Source organism: Ictidomys tridecemlineatus, unplaced genomic scaffold (assembly GCF_052094955.1).
Source record: "Ictidomys tridecemlineatus isolate mIctTri1 unplaced genomic scaffold, mIctTri1.hap1 Scaffold_1638, whole genome shotgun sequence".
NCBI classification, from domain to species: Eukaryota; Metazoa; Chordata; class Mammalia; order Rodentia; family Sciuridae; genus Ictidomys; species Ictidomys tridecemlineatus.
In genome coordinates this window covers 1-16,108 of record NW_027521434.1, presented here as the reverse complement: position 1 = coordinate 16,108, position 16,108 = coordinate 1, and the positions used below count along the sequence as shown (strand labels likewise).

General features: G+C 39.5%; 1 long non-coding RNA gene across 3 annotated transcripts; it reads left to right on the top strand.

Annotated features, from left to right (window-relative positions):
• Positions 1-501: 501 nt before the first annotated feature.
• LOC144372804 (uncharacterized) lies at positions 502-16,101 on the top strand. Of its 3 annotated transcripts, XR_013432682.1 has the most exons (4): positions 502-576; positions 10,338-10,440; positions 13,522-13,611; positions 14,398-16,101. It is a non-coding gene; the product is annotated as an uncharacterized LOC144372804 (long non-coding RNA). The 3 variants fall into 3 exon arrangements; XR_013432683.1 differs by lacking the exon at positions 14,398-16,101 and having other exon boundaries at positions 10,386-10,440; positions 13,522-14,390; XR_013432681.1 differs by lacking the exon at positions 14,398-16,101 and having other exon boundaries at positions 13,522-14,390.
• The last annotated feature ends 7 nt before the right edge of the window (positions 16,102-16,108 follow it).

Here is a 16,108-nt window from a genome sequence, read left to right as displayed (position 1 = left end):
GATGGGAGCAGGAGAGCTCCTTCACTGAGAAGGAATCCCTGGAGCATTTTCAATATTCACAAAAGTTGAGAGATTGTGCTTTTGCCACTTTTCACCTCTTCAATAGTTCTCCATGCATGGCCAGCAAAACCATTGCATTGAATGTTCTATTGTGTATCTCTCAATGCTAAGTTTTCACAAATAGTTAAGACAATCAACAGTAGTTCATTAGTATTGTGTTTGGTGGTGTTTGGATTTCCTTAGTTGTCTCTCAACATGAAAAGTTTGTTTGCCTCATGGTCTAATAGTTTCCCAAAGGCTGAGTGATATTTTGTTTGGATGCACTCTAATTTACTCCACCCTATTGAGGGAGTGGTGATGCCAGAAGTGTGCCATTAGTGTGCTGAAACTTATCTCCTAGGGGGAGGACCCTTCCACCTTTTGACCCTGGGGGGTGGAGTCCACAACCCAGGATATAGCTGTGGCTATGTAAAGAAAGTTCCAAAGTGATTCTCTCTTTTGTGAGGAGCCCGCAGGAAAGTGTCTTAAGCAATTTGGAAGCAGTCTTCAATCTCCAACTTCTACCCCTGCAAAACGGTAAGAAATAAATGGTTGTTTGCAAGGTAGAGATGCCATGGGGTCTTGTTTTAGAAGCCTGAATGAGCCAAAGCTCTGATATTTCCTCATAGTAGTCTGCTGCTGTTTGTTTAAACTAGTTTTGCTAATGGGGATTGAGCCTGGGACTACTTTATCGCTGAGCTACATCTCCAAAATATATTTTTTAGTTGTCATGAATCTTATTTTACTTTTTTATATGTGGTGCTGAGAATTGAACTCCACATGTCACACATAGTAGGCAAGCGCTCTACCACTGAGCCACAATCCCTGCCCCCTCAGTCCATTTTTGTTATTTATTTTACTTTTTATTTTGAGTCAATAGGGTCTCACTGACTTGCTTGAGATTGGCCTAAAATTGGTATCCTCTAGGCTTGTGCTCTGGAATACTTGGGATCTACTCAGGCACTAGTTTGCCCACATTATTTGCCCTTATTTAAGCGAGTTTGTGGAATATATTTGTTGAATTGGCCCTAACTCTTCAAAATGAGTTTGTGGAAGTGAAATCGCTGGGTTCAGTACCCAAGGTCCAGCAACAGGGTTGTGAGTCTTTGCATTTCTGTGGGTTCGGTAGGTAGACTTCCTTTGAATTTTGTTCAGCACCTGTGTGGTAGAACATTTTTGTATTTTTATATTTTGGGGGGTCCTGGGGTTTGAACCCCAGGGAGATTAATTACTGAATCACTTTCCCAGGTGGTTTTTTATATTTTATTTAGAGACAGGGTCTGGCTAAGTTGCTTAGGGCCTTGCTAAATTGCTGAGACTGGCTTTGAATTTCTACTCCTGCCTCAACATCCTGAGCTCTGCTGAGATTATGGAGTGTGTGCCACCTTGCCCAGCCAGTCTTTTCTTATAATTGATTTTGGTTCTTTTTTTTTTTTTTTTTTTTTGCTGGTACTAGAAATTAAACCCAGAGGTGTTCTACCACTGAGCTTTATCCCTAGCCTTTTTAAATTTTTTAGAGGCAGGCTAGCTTGAAACTTTTCAACCTACTGCCTCACCTCTAAAAGTAGAGTTATTTCATATTTGTTTTTGTTGTTTGTTTGTTTTTCTGGAAGAGGGTCTTCCTATGTTGTCCTAAAGTTCGGGGTTCAAGTTGTCCTCCTGCCTCAGCTTTCTGAGCAGCTGAGGCTACAGGCTGGTACTTTCTGGGTCCAGGTTTAGGCGTTTGTTTTTTATTTTCCTTATGATTTTCATGCAAATAGAGGTTTGACTCCAGTTGGGTGAAGTTTTCATCATTTCAGGAAAGTTTTGCAGTTTTATAATTGTAGAGCTTGCATGAGAGTTTATTCCTAAGTGTTTTATTATATATATTTGAGAGAGAGAGAGAGAGAGAGAGAGAGAGAGAGAGAGAGAGAGAGAGAGAGAATTTTGTAATATTTATTTTTTACTTCTCGTTGGACACAACATCTTTGTTTGTATGTGGTACTGAGGATCTAACCCATGCTGCATGCATGCCAGGTAAGCATGCTACCGCTTGAGCCACATCCCCAGCCCAATGTTATATATTTTTAACAATTGCTGATTTCTGTGCTGAGGGTATAGGGTGAATGTTGATCCTGTGTGGAATTCCTGGGGTTTAATGTCTAGTGTTCACCTGCAGCAGCTCTCCAGCCACCCCCAACCCTTCAACCCCTTATTTGTTCCTAATGAGTTTTCCCGTTGTATTCTAACTGGTTATTCTTTTTAATAAAGATATTTGTTTTCTAGCATTTTTATGAGTTAATGAATGATAATATACATGCTCTATTTTTGGCAGAACTGGAGATTAAATTGAGAGATGCATAGATGGGTCAGCTTCCCCCCCACCCCCCACCCCCGTTTTGGGGATTTAGAGGTTAATCACAGATATTTTTCTGCTATAGAGATACATCTCAAACCCTTTTACATTTTTTGAGTTTTTTTCTTTTTTTTTTTTTAGTTGTAGTTGGACCCACTGCCTGTCTAATATTTTTATGTGGTGCTGAGGATGGAACTCGGCATCTCGCACCTGCTAGGCCACAACCCCAGCCCCACTTTTTACTTTTTAAGACAATGTCTCCCTCAGTGGCTGAAGCTGGCTTCAAACTGGGATTCCTCTTTCCTCAGTTTGAAGAGTTGTTGGGATTAAAAGAGTGTACCACTGTAACCAGCTGGACATTAATTCCCTTGTGTGTGTGTGAGTGTATCCTGTGTGTGTGCATGCATCTTGTGTGTGTCCTGTGTGTGTGAGTGTGTGTGAATGAGTGTGTGTGTGTTTGATACTGAGGATTCAAACCATGGGAGTTTAAACATTAAGCTACAGCTATGCATTTTGTGGTTGTTGTTGTTTTTCCCTAGGGATTGAATCCAGGGCTCTTAAGCACTGAGCCACATCTTCAGCCTTTTTGGAATATTTTACTTAGAGACAGAGTCTCACTGAGTTGCTTAGTGCCTTGCTAAGTTGCTGAGGCTGGGTTTGAACTCATAATCCTTCTGCCTCGCCTCTGGAGCCGCTGGGATTACAGGTGTGCACCACCTTGCCTGGTTTAGCCATGACAATTTTCATTGCTTATTTTGGCAGAAGGTCTGAGTTCCCAGGCTGCTCTCTAACTTTTATTCCTCCTGCTTTAGTGCCTTAGTTCCCCTCTCAGAGACTGAGAGGAAATTATAGATGATCACCTCTATGCCTGGCTCTCACATTTTCTAATGAAGACTTTTCCTTTAAAGTGTTTATGATAATCAATGGTAATCTTATGTATAGTAAGTGTATTGGTGATTGGTGCTGGTAGTAATGTTTCCACAGGAGTGTCACAATTGTACATATATCTTTTGTTTGTTTGCTTTGAGGCTTTTCCTGTTGTTTGTGAACTGCTTTATAGTTCTATTATTATTTATTTTTTCTCCAGGAACTAGAAATGGGACCTAGGGGTGATGTACCACTGAGCTTTATCCCTGGCCCTTTTTATTTTTTATTTAGAAGCAGGCTACCCTGCAACTTTTCATCCTACTGCCTTACCTCTGAAGTAAAGTTATTTCATATTTATTGTTGTTGTTTGTTTTCTTTTTCTGGAAGAGGGTCTTCCTATGTTGTCCAGTTTAGCCTTAAAGTTCAGGGCTTAAGTTGACCTCATGTCCCAGCTTTTTGAGCAGCTGGGACTACAGGCTGGTACCTTTTGTGTCCAGTTTAGGCATTTGTCTTTGTTTTCCTTATGATTTTTATCCAAATAGAGGTTTGACTCCATTTGGGTGAAGTTTTTTATCATTTCAGTAAAGTTTTGCAGTTGTATAACTGTAGAGCTTGCATGAGACTTTATTCCTAGGTGTTACATATTTTTAACAATTGCTGATTTCTGTGCTGAGAGTATAGGGTGAATATTGAGCATGTGTGGAGGCCCAGCATTCATCACCCTCCAATCCTTCAACCCCTCATTCATTCCTAATGAGTTTTCCCCCATTGTGTTCTAACTGGTTATTCTTGTTTACAAAGATATTTGTTTTCTAGCATTCTTATGACTTAATGAATGATAATATGCGTGCTCTATTTTTGGCAGAACTGGGGATTAAATTGAGAGATGCACTGAACTGATGGGCCAGCTTTTTTTTTTTTTCTGTTAGGGATATAGGGGTTGATCACAGATATTTTTCTGCTATGGAGACACATCTCAAGGTCTTTTTATGTTTTTTTAAGTTTTTTCTTTTTCTTTTTTTCAGTTGTAATTGGACCCACTGCTTTTAATTTAATTTTATTTTTATGTGGTGCTGAGGATGGAATTCAGTGCCTTGCCACAAACCAGCCCCTTTTGTAGTTTTTAAGACAATGTGTCCGTCAGTTGCTGAAGCTAGCCTCAAACTGGGATTCCTGTTTCCTCAGTTTGCAGAGTTTTTTGGATTAAAGGAGTGTATCTCTGTAAGCAGGTGGACACTAATTCCCTTGTGTGTGCTTGTGTGTCTGTGTGTGTGTATGTGTGTGTGTGTGTGTGTGTGTGTGTGTGTGTGTGTGTGTGTGTATTGTGTGTTTTTGACTCTGGGGATTCAAACCAGGGAAATTTCACCATTAAGGTAAAGCTATGCATTTTTGTTTGTTTGTTTGTTTATTGTTATTTTTCTTTAGGAATTGAATCCAGGGCACTTAAGCACTGAGCCGCATTTTCAGCCTTTTTAAAATATTTTATTTAGAGACAGGGTCTCACTAAGTTGTTTAGTGCCTTGCTAAGTTGCTGAGGCTAGCTTAGAACTCACATTCATTCTGCCTCACCCCTGGAGCCCTTGGGGTAACAGGTGTGCACCACCTTGCCTGGTTTAGCCATGACAATTTTTATTGCTTATTTTGGCAAAAGGTCTGAATTCCTAGGCCGCTCTCTAACTTCAGCAACTGAGGGGGGATTATAGATGGTCACCTCTATGCCTGGCTCTCACATTTTATAATGAAGAGTTTTCCTTTTAAATTGTTTATGATAATCAGTGGTAATCTTATGTATAGTAAGCGTATTGGTGATTGGTGCTGGTAGTAATGTTTCCATAGGAGTGTTGCTATTGTACATATGTCTTTCGTTTGTTTGTTTTGAGGCCTATCCGGTTGTTTGTGAACTGCTTTATGGTTCGTTTATTTATTTATTTATTTATTTATTTATTTATTTATTTATTTATTTATTTATGTGCTGGAATTGGACCCAGGGGTGATCTACCACCAAGCTTTATCCCTGGTCTTTTTTTTTTTTTTTTTTTTTTTAGAGCAGGCTAGTTTGCAACTTTTCATCCTACTGCCTCACCTCTGGAGTAGAGTTATTTCATATTTGTTGTTGTTTCTTTTCTTTTTCTGGAAGAGGGTTTTCCTATATTGTCCAGTGCAGTGTTAAAGTTGGGGGCTCAAGGTGTCCTCCTGTCTCAGCTTTCTGAGAAGCTGGGAGTACAGGCTGGTACATTTTGGGTCCAGTTTTAGGTGTTTGTCTTTTGTTTTCCTCATTTCAGAAAAGTTTTGCAGTTTTATAATTGTAGAGATGCATGAGAGTTTATTCCTAGGTGTTACATAGTTTTAACAATTGCTGATTTTTGTGCTGAGGATGTAGGGTGAATGTTGAGCATGTGTGGAGGTCTGGGGTTTAATGCCTAGCGTTCACCTGCATCATCACGTCAACCTTCCCCAAACTCTTCAAACCCTCATTTATTCCTAATGAGTTTTCCCCCATTGCGTTCTAATTGGTTATTTTTGTTTATAAAGATATTTGTTTTCTAGCATTCTTATGCCTTTATTTAAAGGATCATAATATTACAGGCTCTATTTTTTGCGGAACTGGGGATTAAATTCAGAGCTGCTCTCATCAGCCAACTCTTTTTTTAAGTTGGTAGTTTAGGGATTGAATCCAGATTTTCTCTGCCACTGTGCTAAATCCCAAGCCCTTTTTACTTTTTATTTTAAGACAGTGTCTTCCTCATTTACCAAGGCTGGCTTCAAATTTGGTTCCTCCTTCCTTATTTTGCAGAGTTGCTGGGATTAATTAAAGGAGTGTACCTCTTTAACAGCTGGACATTCATTGTGTTGTGTTTGTGTGTGTGTGTTTGATACTGGGGATTGAACCCAGGGGAGTTTAACCACTGAGCCACATCCTCAGCCAGTTTTTTTATTTTTATTTAGAGAGAGGGTTTTGCCGAGTTGCTTAAGGCTTCACTAAATTGCTGACGCTGATTTTGAATTTGTGCTCCTCCTGCCTCAGCCTCCCAAGCTCATGTGTGCCACTATGCCAGCCTGTCCAGTTCTTTGTGAACTGTCTTATGGTTTTTTTATTATTATTATTATTTTCTGGAACTAGGGAATTGACCCAGGGGTGATATACCACTGAGCTTTATCCCTGGCACTTTTCATTTTTTATTTAGAAGCAGGCTAGCCTGCAACTTTTCCTCCTTGGCCTCAGCTCCGGAGTAGAGTTATTTCATATTTGTTGCTTGTTTTCTTTCTTCCTTCCTTCCTTCTTTCCTTCCAGAGGGTCTTCGTATGTTGTGCAGGCTAGCGATAAAGTTTGGAGCTCAAGTTGTCCTCCTGTCTCAGCTTTCTGAGCAGGTGGGACTTCGGGCTGGTACCTTCTGGGTCCATGTTTAGGCTTTTATGTTTCTTATGATTTTCATCCAAATAGAATTTTGACTCCAGTTGGGTGATTTTTTTTTCTAATTTCAGAAAAGTTTTGCAGTTTTATAATTGTAGAGTTTGCATGTGAGTTTATTCCTAGGGGTTATATATTTTTAACAATTGCTGATTTATGTGCTGAGGTATAGGGTGAATGTTGAGCATGTGTGGAGGCCCTGGGTTAAGTGTCTAGTGTTCCCATGCAGGGAGGCACGAACCACTAACATGTCTATTCCTTATGAGTTTTCCCCCATTGTGTTCTAACTGGGTATTCTTGTTTGTAAAGATATTTGTTTTCTAGTATTTTTATAACTCAAACAAGGTCTTTTAATATTTTTTTTAGATTATACATAGACACAATACCTCTGTCTTGTTTTTGTATATTTTTATGTGGTGCTGAAGATCAAACCCAGTGCCTCACATATGCTAGGCAAGCACTCTTCCAATGAGTTACAACCCCAGCCCACTTAAGCAATTTAATGAATAATAATATATGTACTCTGTTTTTGGCGGGAGTGAGGGTTGAATTCAGAGCTGCACTCATGGGCCAACATTCCTTTTTTTTTTCTTGTAGGGATTTAGGGGTAGAACACAGATATTCTCTGTAACTAAGCTACATTCAAGTCCTTTTTACTTTCTATTTATTTTATTTTTAATTTTTTTAAAAAATTATAAGTGAACACAATAACTTTTGTTAGAGTCTGTAAACAAGTCAAAATAACACCTGGCATTTTGCCAGGGGAATGTTAGAGTTCCTAAACAAGTCTGGATGGTGCCTGGCAAAATGCCAGAGGGAGTGGTTTGAGAAGTAACAAAAGCGAGCCATTAAGTATGGAGATTCCTTATTGGTTGACTGATGTATCTAGTTTATACTAATTAAGATAAGCTGTGCAAAATGGATAAATACCTCTGTTATCCTACAATAAACGGCTTCCAGTCCTGCTGTATCAACTTACACAAGTTGTTCGTCACCCTCCGGTTATTTTGCCGCAGCCAGACTGCAGCAATCTTTATTTTATTTATTTGATGCTGAGGATCGAACCTAGTGCCTCACACATGCCAGGTGAGTGCTCTGCCTCTGAGCCTCAGCCCCAGCCCTTTTTTGCTTTCTATTTTAAGACAGTGTCTCCCTCAGTTGCTAAGACTGGTTTCAAACTTTGATTCCTCCTTCCTCACTTTAGAGAGTTGCTAGAAATGTGTGTACTTCATAAACAAGTTGGATATTCATTCTCTTGTGGGGGGTGTGTGTGTGTGTGTGTTTGTGTGTGTGTGTGTGTGTGTGTGTGTGTGTGTGTTTGACACTGGGGATTGAATCCAGGGGAGTTTTACTACTGAGCTACAGCCATTGAGATTTTTTGTTTTGTTATGTACAGGGCATTGAACTCCTGAGCACTTAAGCACTGAATCACATCCCCAACCCTTTTTAAATATTTTTTTTTACAGATGGTCTCACTGATTTTCTTACTGACTAGTTAAATGGGTGAAACTGGCTTTGAATTGTTAATCCTCCTGCCTCAGCTTCTGGAGCCAACTGGCACTTAGGTTTGTACTACCTCACCTGGCTTAGCGATAGCAGGTTTTATTGCTTATTCTGGCAATAGGCCTAAATTTCCCAGACTGCTCACTAACTTTCTGTCTTTCTTCCTTATTCTCCCAGTGTCTGAGAGGGAATTACAGATGGTTACCACTGTGCCTAGCTTTTATGTTTTTTTTGTTTGTTTTTAGTATATATTTATTTGTGAACGGACATTTTTAAAAATTTATTTATTTATATGTGATGCTAAGAATCCAACCCAGTACCTCACCTGCCAGGCAAGCTCACTACCACTGAGCCACAACCCCAGCCTTTTCCTGTTTTTAATTAAGACTTTTCAAGTGTTTAGGATAATCAGTGGTGATCTCTGTATAATAAGATGTATTGGTGATCCTTGCTGGTAGAAATGTTTTCACAGGAGTGTCGCTATTGTATGTATATCTTTGTTTGTTTGATTGGTTTTGGTACTGGAGATTGAACCCAGAGAAACTGCATCACATCCCCAGCCAGTTTCTTATATTTTATTTAGAGACAGGACTTTGGTGAGTTGCTTAGGGTCTCAGTGAGTTGCTTAAGGCTTTTGTGAGTTGCTGAGGCTGGGTTTGAACTTGCATTCCTCTTGCCTCAGCATTCCATGTTGCTGGAATTACAAGGGTCAGGGGTTTTCCATTTTTTTAATGATTTTATACCTTGCTAAATAACTTTGGTTTTGTCTCTGATTTACGGGTTTAGTAAGCAATTGAAGCTTTTATTTAAGCAAGGTATTAAAGCATTTGTTAGAGACTGTGGCAGTAGGACTATAAAGAATGTGGAAATTTCATTATCAGCCCATGAGTATGTTAATTTTTCTTGTGAGATATGTACCTTCACAACACTCAGTTGTTTGAGTTTTCATAAAAGGCAGTGTGTATTCTTGAGATCTTAAACATGAAAAGATACTTGTAAAATGCATACATAAGCCTTGTTCTGAGATGTAGACAGGTCCTAGTTGAACCATCTGTGTGATCTGAAATTGTTTGTCTTTAATTTACTAGGTATAGATAGTGGATATCTTCATACCTTAATTTTCTGGACTGGGGGTAGATAGGTGCTGTACTAAGGAACTATAGCCCCAGTTATTTTAAATTTGCTTTTGAGACAGGGTCTCACTAAGTTTCCTAGCTGGCCTCAAACTTGTGATCCTCCTGCCTCAGATTCCCACCTCACTGGGATTGCATGCACATACCACCCTTCCTGGCTTCCAACCTATTGTTTTATGTATACCATATATTTAAAATTGGTAACTTAGTTGAGTGTCGTGGTGCATGCCCATAAACTCAGCAGCTCAAGGGCCTAAAGCAGTAGGATCATGACTTCAAAGCCATCCTCTGCAACTTAGCAATGTCCTAAACAACTGGTGAAACCCAATCTCTAAATAAAACACAAAGTAGGGCTGGGGATGTGGCTCAGTGATTGAGTTCCTCTAGGTTAAACTCCTGTTACCTAAATATATAAGTAATTAAAATTTTCTAGCTTGTTAGGATAGAGAATAGTTTCAAAATTTCAAAATGAAAAGACTAAGAATAGTAATTTACTCATTTACCTTTATATACTTACTGGTCAAAAACAAAACAAAAAAAAACAATTATGCCATCATCTTAAGGTACTGAGTAGTGCATATATCACAAGTTATAGTGAAAACAGCTTTATGCTACTCAACTAATTTGACAGAAGTGTTTGTGAGCATGGCACAGAATTCTTATAGTTTGTGCCAGTTTTATGAATTATTCCCAGGTCATCAAAGTTGAAAATTCAGTGGAATATTAAGCATGAAGAAGAATGCTATGCAATTTCTATTCTCTATGCTTTCATTGAAATTAAAATTTGAACCTTGTTATATCATTTACCTCTATGGATTATGAAATCCTGCTGGCAGCCAGTTGTTGTATATGACAGAAATGAGGAGATGATTTGCTGAATCAGAGTTTATTGAAATAGAATGAGAATTGTTGTGTAGGTTTACATGCTCAGAGGGGAGAGAATAATGTGAAAAATCTTCATAGAATACAGCAGATAGATGAAGTACTTTAACCACATATGAATTGTTTCCAAAATTCTTAAAGCCCACTTGTTCAATTAATATGGAAACAGGCTTTGTGAAAAGTAAAGTGTCCTTGAAGCTGAGATTTTCCTGTACAGGAGCAGTTCTTGGAGAAGCCAGCTTGACCACCTTGGTGGACAGTCAGGATAACAGGTAAGGCCTCTAATTGCTAGTTGATAGCAGGTGGTATTAGTGGATGAGGCTTCTGAGATTAATTCGCAGCTGATGAGCCTTGTCACTTCTTGGCTCTAGGCTTTCAGAGAAATATCATGGTCTTTCACATGACAGAGGTGGCCCTACCTTAACCTAAGCTCTCAGGGTGTATGACAAAACTCTGAAGTTTAGATATTTTCTGAAGCTCAGCAGTTTAGATCAGTGGCTGACACATGGGGAGTCTGATGGGACATATAAGGTCTGGCAACACATCATGCTCTAGCAAGGAGGAAAAACTCTCCCAAACATCAAACTTTTAGAAGTATTTAGAAATATTTCATAGTTACATAACATATGGCCTAGCACCAAAAGCAAGCCACCCTCTGCCCTGGTTCCAGGCTCAACCCATGAACAGGTGGACAGAAGATGCCATTATTCCAAGCCTTTGTAATTCTGGAGTCTGAAAAGGCTACCCAGGAGCTTTAAAGGAGTAAGAGGGTGGAGAAAATGATTTCTTAGAAGAAGAACCTGACTGGCCTGGTGGCCCATGCCTATAATTCTAGTGACTGGGAAGGCTTAAGCAGCAGGTTTGCAAGTAGGAAGCCAGCCTCAGCAACTTACAAAATGCTGTTTCAAAATCAAATTGGCCACAAGTGTTGCTCCATGATAGAGTGACCCTGGGTTCCATCCCCAGCACTGCCCTCACCACCCCCCTCCAACCAAAAAAAGTGTGGTTGCTCCTGCCTACAGGACTGTGGTGTCCAGAAATAGACAAAGCATTCACTCTGGCTTCCCACATATCACAGCAAGTCATTAGAAGTTTGGCCTCCTTCCCCATACCTCTTTAAATATATTTTCCAACAACTTTATCTTACTCCCAAAGTTTGTGATATTGATTAAAATTAACATTCAATATGACATCTTGTTTCCAAAATTAATGTTTTTTTGACCCATGCAGGGCATGTGGTCCCTGCAGTCACCACATGTGCCCCTTACTGAAGTTTGGCTCTGCATATTTTTTTTAGTATTTAGTTTTTAGGTGTAGATGGATACAACAAAATGCCTTATTTTTTTTTCATGTGGTGCTGAGATTAAACCCGGGTTCTGCTGCTGCTAGGCAAGTGCGCTACTACTGAGCCACAATCCCAGCCCCGATCTGCATACTTTTTATGTTGTTTGTTCCTGAGGATTTAAATATTTTATGTCTGCTGTGAAAGGGAGACTTTTTTTTTTTTTGGTGGTGGTGCTGGGAAATGAACCCAAAGCAGTGTGCATGCAAGGTAAGCCCTCTATCAACTGAGCTGTATCCCAGCCCTGAAAGGGACTTTTATATGAGGTTATTGCTCATTCAGTGATTTTTCTAATGAATTTCATGAGAATGAGAAATGATGAATTTTCATTTTCTATCTTTCTTTTTTTCTTTCTTTCTACTTTGTGTAATTGGTGCAGGTATCATCAGGTAGTAGAAATGTTCTTCAGTACTCTTGTCTGGTCCCTGAAAGCTTGTGTCCTTTAGCTCCACCATGAGGCTGGTTATAAAATTCAGTTGTACCTGTGTTAAACTCTTAAGTGGGTGTTGACCTTACAAGATATGTTCCTGAGCCTGTGAGGTCGATATTAGATTCAGGATAGATTCAGGTTCTTTTTTTTTTTTTTTTTTTTTAGAGAGAGAGAGAGAGAGAGAATTTTTTAAAATTTATTTTTTAGTTTTCGGTAGACACAACATCTTTGTTTGTATGTGGTGCTGAGGATCGAACCCGGGCCGCATGCATGCCAGGCGAGCGCGCTACCGCTTGAGCCACATCCTCAGCCCCAGATTCAGGTTCTTAATGTTTACATTTGTGGTCTTGTCTCTAGCTGACAATGTGGCCTCTTTTATTTATTTATTTATTTATTAGTTACTGAGGATTGAACCCAGTGGTGCTTAACTACCAAGTCACCTACCCAACACTTTTTTAATATTTTACATAGATACAGGGGTCTCATTAAATTGCTTAGGGCTTCGATAAGTTGTTGAGGCTGGCATTGAACTCACAATCCTCCTGCCTTAGCTTCCTGAGCTGCTGGAATTACAGGTAGGAGCCACCACTCCCAGCCTGGGGCATTATTTTCAGGTTTTTGTGTCACTGTTAGACTTGTTAAAACCTCTGCCATTGTTGTTTCTGTTTGACCAATCCACCCAACCCAATCATGGCATTTTTCTGTGTACTTGAACTTTACTTCATTTAGGAAATAGTTTTTTTGTGCATCAAATTTGGCCTGCCACATGTTTTTCTAAGTAAGGTTTCACTGGAACACAGTCATGGCTGCTTTCTTGGCACAGGAGCAGAGTTGAGCAGTGGAGCATACTGGATGACCTACAAGGCAGAATTATTTACTGGTTGGCCCTCCAAGGAGGCATTTTCTAGTCTGTGCATTCCTGTATCTTTCACCTCCCCTAGACAAGGCTTGTGGCCTGTGTTAGTCAGGTTTTTATCACTAACTAGAAAGTATATGACAAGAGAACTAGTTTCAGAGGTTCAGTACATGGTGAACGTACTCCATTGCTCTGGGCCCAAAATGAGGCAGAATGTCATGGTGGAAGGGCATGATGGAGGAGTGCTGCCCCATTGATTGTTGGCCAGGAGACAGAAAGAGGGGAAGGGGAAGAGGCCATAGAGAATATGGACCCATTCCAGATAGGTACCCAGTGACCCACTTCCTTCAATCACACCCCACCTGTGTATGATTACTACCCAATTAATCTATTCAAAATAAGATGAACTGATTTAGGTCACAGCTCTAAGTTTAATCATTTTACTTTTGAATAGTTCTGCATTAACAGTTTTCACTTTATGTTCAAATCATAACATGATCTTTTTCAATTAGACTGCAGAGACCTTGCTTCAGTATTTTCCTTATCAGGAAAAATGCTGCCCTTAACAGGGTATATGTTCTAGTGGGGGAGAGATTGGCAATAGGAAAGAAATTAGTAGATGATGCAGTAAATTACAAAGTTGAGGAGGATTAAGAGGAAGCAGTGGATAGTACATTGGATATTAAGATTCTTCCCATCCATGAGCTCTTGCATTTGTCCTTCAGCTTTGACACTTCAAGTGAAACTGGACTTTTCACACCTCCTTCCTGCATCTCCCCAGCTGCAGCCAGTGCCTTTCCTGGTCTCTAAAAACTGTGAGTACTGAGGTGAAGAAGCTGCTGGACAAAGTCCTAGGGTCAGTGCTGCTGAAAATGCACACAGGGCTGTGTGGATGGGTGCAAAGTGGGTCTGGAAGAGGGAATTAGAAGGGAAGTGGTGTTAGGTGTCCTGGCCCACTGAGCTGCAACCAGGTGGACCCTCTTTCTTGTTTCAGGCCCCTTGGTGGGTTTCTTGGTAGTCTGTCTTGCTTTGGAGTTTGAACTTGACCTGTGGGCATTGACCGCATGATATTGATATGGGAGTTATAAATATTTTGGTAATTTGTGTGTTTTCAAAAATGATAGAAATAATGGACCCATGTGAGGAGTGTAATGGAAATTCAGTAGAAGTTATTTGTAATGTCTGGCACATGGTTAAGTACCAGCAACATTTGCGAAATGAAGTAAAATAGTTGTATTCCATATAGTTATAGTGCTCAGGAACTTTGGTTTTTATGCTTAAGTGTTAGTAATAGTTGAGTGTTATCTTCTATAAGATGGAAGGGAATGATCAACTTTAGTTTCCATTGACTATTAACTCAAATGATTGAATATATGTTTTCCAAGAAAAATGAAGATAAGATGTACTTAAGGAATACATTTGTTATTGGTTCATGTTTTTAGCCGCTTGGTGGACATTTTCTTACCGGGAGGAACATTTATATTTTCAGTATAAACATTTCATAGAAAAATAAGCCAAGGGCCTTTATTTTAAAATTAATGGTAATTCCAGTTATGTATTTAAAAAATTAAAATACTTTTGTATTGATACTTGTCACCAAGTTCCTATAGGTTGAAGCCTCCAGGATATTAATTGTGAGAAACACAGTCTCAGGCAAGTGGTACATTTCTGGTGTTGTATCTAATAATTTTATTAAGTCAATATTTGTGGTTATATGATTGAGGTTTTATATATTTGATAAATATTTTTAAGAATAACTTCAGGGCTGAGGTTGTGGCTCAGCGGCAGAGTGCTTGCCTAGCATGTGTGAGGCACTGGGTTTGATTCTCAGCCCCACATATCAATAATTAAAATAAAGGTCCATTGACAAGTAAAAAAATTTCTAAAAAAGATATAAAGATGCTATGTCAGTTTTTCATGGCTGTGATCAAAATAACCAAAACAAGAAAAACTTGGAGAAAGAACAGTTTATTTTGGTTCATGGATTCAGTGGATTCGGTCATGGTCAATTAGCCCAATTGATCTGGCACCCAAATGAGGCAGAATATCATGGCAGAGGGTATGGTAGAGAAAGCTGCTCAGCTTTTGACAGTGTGGAACCAGGGTAGAAGAGGAAGGGGCCAAGGACAAATACTATCCTCAAGGCCAAACCCATAATGACTTACTTCCTCCATTCATGCCCCATATGCCTATACTTTTCACGACCTCCCTGTGGTCCCTTCAAATTATTAAGCCAACTAATAGATCAACCCACTGGTAATGTCAGAACCCTCATGAACATTCACCTCTGGAACATGGTGGCATTGCCTTAACCATGGGCTTTCCAGATTAAAAACGGTAACAGATTGTATTATTGGTTCTATTTTAGCATAATGTAGTTGTTATAACTGAGTTTCATGATATAATTTGTTGTATGACTTTGTATTGTTCAAGTATCTAGAGTATCAGAAGAAACCCAGACTCAATAAAGAGCAGACATGAGGGAGGTTATTACAGGCAGGGTTACAGCAGGGGAATTCATCCTATGAAGTCAACACAGGATTGACCTGTTCACCATAGAGAAATACATATCTGAGATGAGAAAGAGCAAATTCACTTGAATTTGTTCTGGTTTGGTGGCCCCATATTGTTGGTGGAATTAGAAGACTAAGGCTATAGGACTTGTTTTGTTCTCGTGATTAAAAACCAGGGCCTGGTACAAGCTAGGCAAGCAATCACTGATTGACACTCCTAGCTTTAGGCAGCAGGCTATAAAATTTTAGGCAGCTTTTCTACCTTAGCCTGTCTTTGGAGCACAATAGACAATTTTAATTATAAGGCATATAAGTAAGAGTAATTTATATAAAGGAACAAAATGATGCTTGTTCATAGGCATCCACTTAAGGTGTTACTCTATGATGGAATGTTTTCTGACAAATGCATCCTGAGGTAATTTTGTCCATTTGCAAACATCAGAGTATGTACTCACATAAAATAAGATGGCTACATCACTAGGCTATCTATTCTGATGGGACCAACTTATAAACTGATCTTCATTGACTGAAATGTTATGTCATATGTGACTGTAACTGGGACCACAGAGGTAAAACTTTTGTCAACAGTTCAGTATTTTTTATGGGTTTGCATTATTCTCACACAAACAAACTGAGGTTTGAGGAGAAGACTTGCTCCTGGAAGTCTCGCATGTCAGACTTCCAGGAAGGGCCAGTTTGACCCATTTCTGGCCAGTACCTGATGTGTGAGAATCATGTGACTGAAATGATGAGGAAGAAGCCCTTTCCATCTTGAGGGGCTCTACTGGTGGCTAAGCCG